The 12,973-nt window shown below is 43.9% G+C and overlaps 1 protein-coding gene across 23 annotated transcripts in view; it reads right to left on the bottom strand.

Annotated features, from left to right (window-relative positions):
• Window positions 1–12,973, bottom strand: part of DAB1 (DAB adaptor protein 1) — a 1,117,693-nt gene that overhangs the window by 291,057 nt on the left and 813,663 nt on the right. The window contains exon 1 of one of the 23 annotated variants that reach the window (XM_025427791.3): window positions 3,255–3,381. The exons of the other annotated variants lie outside the window; for them this stretch is intronic. The gene's annotated coding sequence lies outside the window, so the exon portion shown is untranslated. Of the gene's footprint in view, window positions 1–3,254; window positions 3,382–12,973 lie in introns of those variants that run through there. 23 annotated transcript variants of the gene reach the window in all.

Raw genomic sequence — 12,973 nt, 5'->3', positions numbered from 1 at the left:
CTCATTCATCTTTACAATCTGGGATGGTTAGGACCATTATCCCCATTTTGTAGAAATGGAGGCACAGAATTGATGAAACACCAAGCCCCAGGTTCCATTTCTAGGGTAGATTTGGATCTAGGACACAAGTGCACCTGACTCTAAACAACACAATGTTTCCATAAAACCATCCTGCCTTACATAAATCGTCATTTTGTTATCTACCTGTACCCCTGTCCCTTTATGAGCATGAAGGCCACTGGAGGGCATGGATAGTCTTTTATTTCTCTTGCATATATATCCTCTTGCCCTGGGTATACTGATGAGATGCAAAAATGTGCCACAAAAATAAATCACAGAATCTTTGAAATCCCCACAATCCTATTTTTCCCCAGTTTAAAAATAACCTGTTTTGCCATATATTCAGAAACTTCTTTTCTCTCTTTAAACAGACCCATTTTTTTTTTTTTAACACACATCTCATATTGGGATTCACAACTCATCACTCCCACAAGAAATACCCTCAGGCTCCTTGTCTATTCAGACAAGCACTTGGTAAATTTGGAAAACAGTTTAGATTAATTTCTGCCTGCCAAGTACAAGGATTCTGGGGAGCCTTCTCTTATACAAAGTTTTAAAAGAAATATTATGCTCATTTCCTTAAGTATATTCAACAAGAATTTTTTAAATGGACTCTGGTTAAAGTCTTTACGACTAATAATGAAAACAACAAAATGATTAATAATACAACCATGGCAGCTCTGTACACCCAACATTCTCTGTGTGTAATATTACCTGGTGAGTATTTCTAAAAGCCCTGAAGTGCCTTCCTGACATTTCATCATTAACTCCTTTTGCCTGCTCTCCTGGGTAGCAAAGGTGAGCTGGTGTGAGCTCCATGTGGAAGTGGAGGCCTGAGGCCCAAACAACTGGGTTCCTCCACTCCACACTCATCTCCAATTTCATTTACTGGGAAGACAAGAAGCCTTATCAGAACGCAGCAGCAGTCAAAAGAAAGGATCTCCAGCTTTTCTTAGGAGGGTGCCCTTGGGTCTCTCCCTTGTCTGTGCATTCATTTGACATTTCCTTTCCAACGACCATCACAGCTCAACAAGTACTTTCCTTGGTGTCCACTCATTTCACCTTAACAACTCCGTAAGGTAGGTCTTGCTGTCCCTATTTTACCATGTCTGGAAAAGGAGAAAAGATGGGCTACAGGTTCCCCCAGCTAGAGATTTTTGAAAATCAGATGGAATCCATAGCTTCTGGATTCTAAGATCTTTTTTTGTATCTGGCAAATACCTGGCTCCTTAGTCTTTTTAGGCTTCCTTATAGATTACCAGCTCTAGCATTACAATTGATATCTTGAGGAAGGGAGTAGGGGCCAGGATGGGGTGATAGTGAGAGGGCAGGATCTATTTGTAGTATGTTAGCTGGTCCCAACTCTCCCCGCTGGGCCCCAGCTGGCAAGATCTCACTTCTTACTCTATCTGCTGACTCTAGGCCACTCCTCCATCCTCCTCTGCTTAATCTCTGTACCTATGCATTACCACCAGGGGCCAAGGACGAGGGGGGGGGGGGGTACTGACCTCAATCATAATGTCTTTCCCTAGTAATGATGAACTTCAGCCTTTAGTTATTCAGATTTACAGTCTAAATTAGGAGTATTCTTGAAGGATAAAAAGATCAAGGTAAAAGATAACAGAATACTCAATTGCTTCCAAGAGCCAAAGTGATAAATGAATTACTCCTGATTTTTTAGTGGATTTAACTATAAATAGTGAGCCAATCTTAATTAGTCCCCATTAACTGGTGGTTTCCAGAAGGCAACCAGCCAGTCCTGCAAATAGTCATTCACTCAACACTTGTGATTCTCTAGGTATTACCAGCCAATATCCATCCAAGGAGGAAGGGATACATGATCAGAAGAAGCATTAAAAGATCTCTTCCCCTAGGAATTCCGGAGGAAACACCCATAAAAAAGTACAGCATGAAAAAAATGAGGATATCAAAAACTCCTTTGAAAAATTTCATGAAAGCTACGGATCCCTTCCCCAAGTTCAAGTCAAGAACTTAAGATGTTAAGGTGGGGATTTAAAAAAAAATTCAAAGGTGAAATGTAAAACCAATATTTTAAAAGCACAATTTAAAAACTGTCAATATGATGTGCAATGACTTTTCATCTTTTAACTTTTATCTCACCATTTTGTTGGCACACTGCCACAAAATCACAATAAAGTTAGTCACTTCTGATAGGCTTTTACAGCTAAAAAGTACTTCCACATCTGTGTGTCCAAATAAAATTCTCTTAATAACTTTGGAAAGACACAAAGTAGGAATCTTGATTGTCATTTAAAGACGAGAAACATAATTTACCAAAACTCAGCACTACCAGAGCTCCAGTACTTTCAAGTGGCTGTGTCCAAGTTAAGTTCAAGGTCTTTAGGCACCCAGCCTAGAGTGTTTAAGGTTGACAGGATCTTGGATATCACCTCAACTCATGGCCTGGAGTCTTCATTTTGCAATGAAGAAATAGGTCTTAGAGAGATTGAATGGTTTGTCCAAAGTCACCCAGTTAGCAAATCTCATGAAACAATTAACCAGGTCACCAGATTCCTCGTCCATTTCTGATACCATGATCCGATACATATACCATTCATAACATCATAAAAAGCACTTCCATATGATTTCATATTCCCAATTTCCTTTTTTTTTTAAAGATTTTATTTATTTATTCATGAGAGATACAGAAAGAGGGGCAGAGACATAGGCAGAGTTGGAGAAGTAGGCTTCCTGCAGGGAGCTCGATGCAGGACTCAATCCCAGGACCCAGGATCAAGACCTGAGCCAAAGGCAGACGCTCAACCACTGAGACACCCAGACACCCCTTCCCAGACCATTTCTAACACCATTCACTTTTACAGGATTTCTACTCCAAAAACAAGTTATTCTGGAAACATTTCTAAAAGCACGTAAGGAACCTTTAAAAAGAATTAAAGGACATTAAGACCTTGGCACACACCGTAGAAGGAACCCTCTGTTCAAAACATAATTTACCAAAACTCAGCTTCACACAGATACTTTCTAGACTTAGAAAGCATTTTCCTAGAACTTGAGGTACAGTCAAGAAAGAGCTCAGAAGAACCATCTCCTACCCAGGGGAAATAACCTCAGCATGCTAAGAGCAAACAAAACCTAACAACCTGAGCAAATTAATTTCTAATAAAGAGCTCGACTCCGAGATGAAAAAAAAATTAAATTAAATGTTACATTACCCATGTGGTCATGTTACAAAGCACAGCTCCCAGAGACAGCTGTCTTGGCCCTTGTGGGAGCTGGGAGCCACCCCACAAAGAAGGAAGGACAAAGTACACAGCTGGAATCACAATTACGGAGTTTCAGCGACTGGCAGAGCAGGGGTTTGGTAGGGTGCAATCACCTGGGGAGAAGCAGTTAAGCTTTCTGCCACAATATCATCAGGGCAAAGGGCATCCAAACACAGGCTCCCTCTACTCCAAATGCATTTCTTTACTTATGTCCTTTCATTTCCTGTCTGCCATGCATCGTTCAGTTCTGGGGTTCCAGCTTTTGTCCTAGTAGAGGAAGGCAGGCAGCAACAAAGGAATGTGTACAGCATGTCAGATGTTAAGAAACTCTGTGAAGAAAAGCAAGGAAGGGGAAGGGAATGAGAGGCGCTGGAAAGGGGTACATTTTTTAAATGAGTCAGTGTCTTCACGGAGATCACGTGGCATTGCACCTTATGCCTGTCATGCGGATGGTTATCTGGAGGAAAGGACATTTCAGGCCGGAAAAGCAAGCCCCAAAGCCCTGAGGCAGAACTGAGTATTTCGGAAGAGTGGTGAGGTAGCTGGCATGGAACAGAGGTGAGGAGGAAAGAGAAGTTAAGGGTGATGACAAGGCCTGGAGGCCAAACCCAAACCCTGGAAAAAGAACCACAGGGGTCTTTGCTCTTGAGGAAAATACAATCCAGCAATAATTCATCCCAGAAGGCTTGGTTTTTCAGAACTGGCTTCCTCGCTCACTAGCCATGTGGCCCTGGGAAAATGATACTTCTGTGAGGCTCCATTTCCTCATTCACAAAATGAGAACAATAATAATCTCATCACATCTCATCTACCCTACTAATGCTACTCCTGAATCATCCCTTAAGATCATTTCAAAATGCTAGATGCTCATGCCTCATCTCTCTTCCCTCACAGAACAACCACATGGGTTTAATATTTTTATCTCCATGTTTTAGACAAAAACCAGAGACAGAAGGTGAAGTCTTGCTTAAGAAAACACAGGCAGTGTTACAATCAGGATTTGAACGCAGGTCTTTGTGATTTCAAAGGCCACAGAGCCGAGCTGCTGGTATTATGGCTCCCAGGAAGTTGATGGCTAGAAGTGAAATGTCATATGGGAAGGGCCACATGGCTTTTTGATGGCTGTGGCTGTCCTAATGACACAGTGTGTTTCACGGGACTCTGGAACAAAGTGCTCTCTCCCACCACAAGCGCTGGGCAGTCTACATGGGGATGCCTTCCAACCCAAGGGTACCATGATTAAACTCGTCTGGCTTCTCTTATTAAGTCTGAATTCCAGAAGCTTGATCATGCTGGGGCATTAAAGCAGTCACCTAGCTCATCAAATCTCTCAGAATCAAGCCTTAAGGAGAAGAGAGACAGAGACAGAGACAGAGACAGAGACAGAGAAAGGAAGACCTCAAACTCTCTGCAGCTCTCTCAAAATAAGGGGCTACTCCTTCTCAAAAGGAAATCTTTCTGCCTCCAGCCCACCTGAAGGAGAGGAAAGGAAATCAGTTCTGCTGAGCAGCACATGTTTATGGCACTGGACCTTGCTCCCAATAAATCAAGATTCAGTTCAGCTCATCAGAAGCTAACATCTGCTTGCTTTTCTTCCTGGACTGTCTCAGACCATTTCTCTCTCAGGCAAAGATCACCGGTGGACACCTCAACTCAAGCTGATTTAACTCGACGGTGGCCATGTTAATATGCTCTCTGGGTTTACAAGTCTATCTCTCTTCTCAATTGACTGCAAAACAATGCTAACAATAGATGGTGATGATGAGAATGATAAAACTCACAGAGACTATGAGGTGAAGCTAGTCTCAAGGTTAATTCCTGGCTTTAATGTTTTTTTAACCTCTCCGAGTCCATATTTCTCATGTCTGAAATGTGAATACTAGTATTTATCTTGTATTCTCATTATTACAGAAAAAAAATAGTATGTAAAGTCCCTGGTCCATACTAGTTCCTTAGTAACTCAGAGCTACTACTTTCCATTAAAATAAAGGTAAATGAGATTTACACAGAATTTTTCCACCCATGGTTTCATTTTTTAAAAAATGATTTTATTTATTTATTCATGAGACACAGGGAGAGAGGCAGAGACATAGGCAGAGGGAGAAGCAGGCTCTCTGCAGGGAACCTGATGCAGGACTTGATCCCAGGACCCTGGGATCATGACCTGAGCCAAAGGCAGATGCTCAACCACTGAGCCACCCAGGCATCCCATCCATGATTTCATTTGATCCCCATAACAAATCCTCAGCCCTTGATTTGGGGATGTTCCACTTGGTAGATGCTCAAAGCTAGAATCTACAGCTAGAATAGAGTTTAGAAATAATCTACGAGTCTCCTTTTACCAGTAGGGAACCTCAGGCCCAAAGAGAGGACATAGTATAATATTATCTAAGCAATCGCCTTCTATAGTAATTCAGAAACCCCTTCCTGATGATGAACTCAGCCAAAGACAGCAGGGCATCACAAGCTAAATGCCGTGGGGAATGCCAGTAGGGCACGGACCAATGCACCCAGGATCAAAGTGAGTTGTTGTGATACCCAGAATCACATCCAAAGGCTTTATTAAAATTCCATTTTACACGAGAGAGTAAAGAGTCCCGTGCCTTGCATGCAAAATGGCCCCTGCTTGCACTGGGCTCTTGCTCAGGCCAAATGCACTGGAGGTTCTAATTGGCAGAAGTGGCTGGTGGGCAGAGTCCATGTATATAAACTCCCACCCCCGCTACTTTACACCAGTTTCTCCACTTGCTCGTTATCCCAGGCTTCCAGGCCTGTTCCACATTCAGTCTAATTGAACAGGGGCAGGGCCAATGGGGTCTGAACCTCCAGGGCACTCACTCTCATCAGGATCTTGCATGGGACTGTTTGTTCAGCAATCCTGGGGTAAGGGCCCCCTGAAAAGAAGGTTCTGTGGCTTTCTTTTTTTTTTCTTTTTTAAAAATTTATTCATGATAGACACACACACACACACAGAGAGAGAGAGAGAGAGAGAGGCAGAGACACAGGCAGAGGGAGAAGCAGGCTCCATGCCGGGAGCCCGACGTGGAACTCGATCCCGGGTCTCCAGGATTGCTCCCTGGGCCAAAGGCAGGCGCGAAACCGTTGAGCCACCCAGGGATCCCTCGGTTCTGTGCCTTTCTATCTCATTTTCCAGAAGCAGACTGGGCATGAAAATTAAGGAGGCAGTGCCCCATTTTTCATCCACCTACTGTTTCTGTGGAAAGAATGCTTAGACTAAATGTTAGTGAGAGTGGGGTGAAGCCAGTTGAGGATGAGTCCTTAGTGGGTGGGAGAGAAAGCACACAGGTTTGAGCCTGGTCCATGACCATCTCCGCTGGAGGAATCCGAGTGAGCTGCAACTTCCCTGAGCCCTCTCACGGTTCCTACCTTGTGACCCGCAGACACCCCAAGCACTTCTTCCTCTATAAAAAAAAAATGTTAAAGGTTATATTCTTTTCTGATTTGCAAAGAAATTAAACATTTTTGTGGGTTCCTAGAAGTCCTGTGAGGCCTGAGGCACTGTGCTGCTGTGCTAACAGCTAAGTTGGCCACAGTTCCTTAACCAACAATGGAACGTCCTCCTGCCACATACTGAGCATTAGTAGTTTAACCTGTAATGCCCTGAGCACCATGTCTGGTATCCAGTAGACACTCAGTGTCTCTAAATAATCATACTGCTGCTATTACTCAGAAAATATAACTTTGCCATTCTTCAGAAATAACAGGATTATGAGTCTTTTAGAAGAAGAGGCATGAGTTGGTTCTGTGACTTCTCATTTATCAACCCCTCAAAATTTCCTAATAGCTGTGAGAACAGAGCCATCTCTCAACAGATGCACATACCAAATAATGACAATGAGCTTGAAAGGCAACATTTTCCCACCAAAGAGAAGTTTTACCAATACTGTCTTTATTTGCTACTAATTTTTTGAAAATATAAAAATATCAGGGCACTTAAAAAAAAAAAATCAATGTCCCAGGATGTATGGGCAGAAACTGCAGTTGGAGCCATGAAGCTCTGGGAAGCCCACCTAGCCTGGAATGTCCTGTGCAGCCAAAGGAGATGTGGCCACTCCATCACACTTCAAGCCTCCGGCTCCCTTTTTCTTTATCAGGGACCGATGTGAGGGAGGACCTGAGGCTCATAGATTCACTGAGCCATTTCCCAAGGTTTCCCACAGAGCTTTCTCTTCCTTAATAATTGTCTTCAGGGACGCCTGGGTGGCTCAGCGGTTGAGTGTCTGCCTTTGGCTCAGGTCATGATCCCGTGGTCCCAGGATTGAGTCCCACTTTGGGCTCCCTGCAGGGAGTCTGATTCTCTGTGTCTCTCATGAGTAAATAAATAAAATCTTTTTTAAGGGACGCCTGGGTGGCTCAGCGGTTGAGTGTCTGCCTTAGGCTAAGGGCGTGATCTTGGTGTCTCAGGATCGAGTCCCACATTAGGCTTCCTGCATGGATCCTGCTTCTCCCTCAGCCTGTGTCTCCGCCTCTCTCTCTGTGTCTCTCATGAATAAATAAATAAAATCTTAAAAAAAAAAAAACTTAAAAAAAAAACCCCAAAACAATGTTCTTTGAAAATAAGGGATGGATAGATGGAAGGGAAGACAGGTGGAAGGCAGGATGGAAAAAATCCAGTGAAATCATTCTCAAAGTACTCCATAATACAGTGGTCCTCAATTACCTGAAAAATCATAGTGACTATTAGTATCATAAAATCTTGGAGATATCCTTTGATAAAGAAACCTTTTTTGTTTTTATGACCAGAAATCCCAAATTTGTTTAAGCCCAGTTTTTCCCCTGGCATAATATCCCATCTGATGTGGGAAATGCCCACCTTGGCCATCTTTCTCTGGTTTCTGCTTCTGGGTCTCTGCATGTTGTTCATCTTCTTGGTCCTTTCTTGTCTTACATGTCTCCCCTCAAATGCCCCTTCTTACAAGTGCCCTTCCCAGAACATCTGCCCTACAACAGCCTTTCCATGTCCCTCCTCCCAGTCTCTCTCATTTCAACCTCTCTTTACTGTACAGTATTTACTTCATCTGAAATATATCAATAACATGTGTGAACACAGTCTATCCAAGCCCTTAAGGGCAGGTAGTTTTCCTGACTAGTTCATCTTATGTTCACTGTGATGAGAAGAGTAGAGTCAGAGAGGACACCTCAATAATTAAGGCTGGACAGCTAGATAGGTGGGGAATGACTGGATGGATGAGCACAACACTTCACTGTCATCTTTGGTTTCCCCATCTATGTTGGAGGACTGAATATTTAAAGCTCATGCCAGTGCTGTTCTTTTAAGTATAGCAGCTATAAAGACATCCTTTATTAACCATTTACCAAATGGCAAGGAAATTTTCCTGATGTTTCTTTATCTTTAAAACCACTTTATGGTGGTGGGGGGGGCACCTAGGTAGCTCAGTGGTTGAGCGGCAGCCTTTGGCTCAGGTCATGATCCTGGGGTCCTGGGATTGAATCTCACATCAGACTTCCCACCAGGAGCCTGCTTCTCCCTCTGCCTATGTCTCTGCCTCTGTGTGTCTCTCATGAATAAATAAAATATTTTAAAAAATTAAAAAGAAATAAAACCACTTTATGGGGTGCCTGGGTGGTTCAGTCAGTTAAGCATCTGCCTTCTCTCATGTCATGATCTCAGGGTCCTAAGACCAATTCCCACGTCGGGCTCTCCGCTCAGCAGTGAGTCTGCTTCTCCCTCTCCCTCTTTGATCTCTCTGGCTCTCACTCTCTCTCAAATAAATAAAATCTTTAAAATAAATAAATAAAACCACTTTATGGGAGAAATGTTGCTATCCCAATGTAAAGATGCCACAACTCTAGGCAAAAGCTAAAATCACCTACTGGGAAATGGCGAACATTGCCAGTCTAAGCCAGTGCTGTTCCTACTGCATTATAAGCCTATAAGCCAGAAATAATGATTTAATAAGAAATAATGATTTTCACTTCTGCAAACAAAACAAAACAAAAAACAAAACAAGCCATGACTGTTAAAGGAACAGGAAGGAAAGGTGAGGTAACTCTGCACATAATTCAATTCACTATGTATTAGTCTATGCCTGGAAAGCAAGAAGCACTTCCTGAGTTGGTCAGTGGTTTCAAAGAGCCTCACTTTAGACATAAACAATTGTCTTCTACTTTTTAATCATATCTCTTGCATTTTATTTGCAGCACTTCTCTAAATCATCTCTGCACATGACAATCGGGCACTATCCCCTTCCCCCCCTCACCTGAAGAGATTATTTCCTCTGGGAGGGCAATCACCGGACAAATGCCAGGCTGTAGAAGGTGTTTCTCCAGCAGCAGCATCTGTCTTGTTGGCAGGCTCCTCAGGCAGTTTTACTGGCAGCATTCAAATGGCCAGGGGGCCAGTCAGAGCGCAGCTGCTCACGAGCTCTCAGGTGGCCTGCATACCTCTTCCCAGATGTCTCAAAATGAAGAAACTGGTCTGGACCCACCTCAAAAGGTGAAGATCGGCCAAAGCCAACTCTAGCTTAGTCAGAACCATCTGGGCCAATCCTAGTTTCTGCTAGGGAGCCAAGTAATTCCCATGATCCTCTTTGTTAGACAAATTGGCAATACCCACCACTTGTACCTGTATAAGAGCACAAGCCACCTGATTCTGGGGTAACAGGCAAATGTATGCTGTGGTGGGTAGCCTCTGAAATAAATGGCCCCCATAATCCCGGCCTCATAGTACCTATGCCATTGATAATCCCTTCCCCTGAGTGGGAGCTAGACCTAGTGGCTCATTTCTTTTTCCTTTTTTTTAAGATTTATTTATTTGTTTATTTATTTATTCAGAGAGACACAGAGAGAGAGAGAGTCAGAGAGCCAGGCAGAGGGAGAAGCAGGCTCCATGCAGGGAGCCTGATGAGGGACTCAATCCCAGGTCTCCAGGATCACACTCCGGGCTGAAGGTGGTGCTAAACCGCTGAGCCACCCAGGCTGCTCTAGTGGCTCATTTCTAATAATCAGAATATGAAAAAGTGAGGTCACTTACTAAATTAGGTCATGGAAAGACTGTAGTTGCCTTCTTGCTGGCCAGCTCTTGCCCTCTCATTTGCCTGCTCTGATGGAAGCCAGCTGCTATGTTTGTAAGCTGCCCTACAGAGAGGCCCATGTGGCAAGGAACTGACGGGGCCTGTGCAGAACTGGAGCCTGCCAACAGCCACCATAGTGAGCCTGGAAACAGAACCACCCCAGGCAAACCTGGAGATGGATGCAGCAGCCCTGGCCAATGCCCTGACTGCAGCCCTGTGAGAGATTCTGAGCCAGAGCACCCAGCTCAGGCCACCCACTGAAACGGGAATAACAAATGTCTGCTGCTTTAAGGTGTGAAGTTTTGGGGGTAATTTGTTTTTTAGCAATAGTAGATGCTTTTATTTTACTTTATTTTAAAGATTTTATTTATTTATTTGAGAGAGAGAGACAGAGCACGAGAAGGGGGAAGGACAGGAGAGGGAGAAGCAGACTCCCTACTGAGCAGGAAGCCTGATGGGGAACTGGATCCCAGGACCCAGAGATCAAGACCTGAGCCCAAAGACACCTAACCCCTTAACCAGAGGAGCCACTCACGTGGCCCAGGAGATGCTTTACAAACAGAAAACATTATTTCTTTAAATCACGTCAATACAAGTACTTTTTTCAAGTCTGCTCAAAGGTCACCCCCAGGGCCTATGCTAATCACCTGAATGAAAATGACACGTCACTTCTACCTACTTCCCATACCACCGCATGCTGTACCAGCTTTTCCCATTTCCTCAGATTTTAAACATGCTCTTTGAACACTCTGTCACTCAAAGTGTGGTCTTAGAACCAGCAGCATCAACATCACACGGGGGGTTTATTGGAATGCAAATCTTAGAGGAGTATTCCAGACCTAGACCCAGTAGGTCAAAATCTACATGAGAGGAAGATTTCCAGGCTATTTCCAGGTACATCAACATCTGTAAAACAGTCTTCTAACATTCTCTTAGATTTTCTTATTTATTCAATCTTAGTGGGGTTTTTTCTCTTTTTCTGTCTCCTACCCTCCTCCCAATCCCAGTGAAAAGCGGGATACAGAAGTCCTTGTTGATCCTGATTTCTACCAATTGGAAGTATCCATTCTGCATTTGTAAACACAGAAAGAGACACAGGGGGGCATAGGCTTACCAAATTTTATAATCAATACCACTTTAATCTGTGCTCATTTGAGATGGGTTTCTCGAATTCAGTTTAACCTACCTGCTGCAGGTTAGAAGGTCTCCACGTCATTAGCACTGGAGAGCCCCACCTGTTCCTCCACCTGGACACTCTCAGGGGGTAGTGACAGCACTTAGTGTATCACTTTGTCTTTTCAGAAGTGTTGCAAGGCCCTAGGGCAGCTACTAATTACTAGACCTGTTACTACTGAGTGTGCTCTCCTGTCTCCAAGAACAGCATGTTAGGAGACTGGCGAGGAGAGCTTTGGAAATGGGCTTCTTCATCCTGGCAGAGCTCACGGTCCAGCTCCCGAGAGCTAGTATCCGCAGCTGAGGACGACGGGAGCACAGATCTGGGTCAGAGTCGGCAGCTGCACACAAGAGCAATTGGATGACTCTTCCGTGGCAATTTTTCTACCCGCCAATTTGGAATCCAGGCACTTCCTCCATGTTACTCACTGATGAATGGTGCCTGGTACAGGCTAAGGCAACCTGAAGACATCGAAAGCCCTCCCTAATTCCCCTGCTCCTTTCTCTGGATGTTGTCCATATCTTGCCAAATAACATCCCCCCACCCCCTGCAAATTCAAATCCTTCGTGTCATCTTTCTGTGGCATCCAAATACATTTTTACTGATATGCTAACATTAGAAAACTTCTTAACCTACACTGCCTCTTCCCCTTGCCCACCTCCCTTAGAGATGTGGGCAAGCCAGATACTTGGTTTCTCAGCTTCCCTTTCCGGCTAGAAGTGGCAATACAATCCAGTTCGGTCAAATAAAGAGTGACTGGGGAGAGAGGGGGTCTCACTGTGTGGGAGTTCCTTCTGGCAAATTGTTGTTTGCTTTTGTTTTTACCTCTGATAAAAGAAAGGAGACAAATAATGAAAGCTCTATTGTACCATCCTGGCTGCCTCGTTTCTTTCTATTTTCGGTGAAGCTATAGGAGGACTGTACTTGTTCTTATGGCAGCTACCCTGGGACCATGAGCAATTAATCTATGGATGACACGGAGCAGAAAGAAAGAACGTGAGCCCTGATAACATCTTTGAACTATGGCACTGATCTTGGGACCACCACCTCTGACTTTTTGTTATACATAGGAGATAACAAAATGACTTGATTCCTAAAGCCACTGTTGGACATGTTTCCAGTTTTCTCTAACAGTCTCATATTCCATTCAGGGTTCTTATGCTAACAATTCTTTTTTCTTTTAAGTTTTATTTACTTATTTGAGAGACAGAGTGAGCAGGAGTGGGGGGGGGGCAAAGGAAGAGGGAAAAGTAGATTTCTGCTGAGCAGGGGGCCTGATACAGGACTGGGTCCCAGGACCCTGAGATCATGACCTGAGCCGAAAGCGGATGCTTATTAGCTGGCTGAGCCACCCTGGTGCCCCTTTGCTAACACTTCTTAAACTTTATATCGTCACACAGTGATTAACGAAAGCCTAGAATTTTTCCAAAAGGACCGTC

Source organism: Canis lupus, chromosome 5, assembly GCF_003254725.2.
Source record: "Canis lupus dingo isolate Sandy chromosome 5, ASM325472v2, whole genome shotgun sequence".
In the NCBI taxonomy this organism is placed as follows: Eukaryota; Metazoa; Chordata; class Mammalia; order Carnivora; family Canidae; genus Canis; species Canis lupus.
This window is presented reverse-complemented; position numbering and strand designations above follow the sequence as displayed.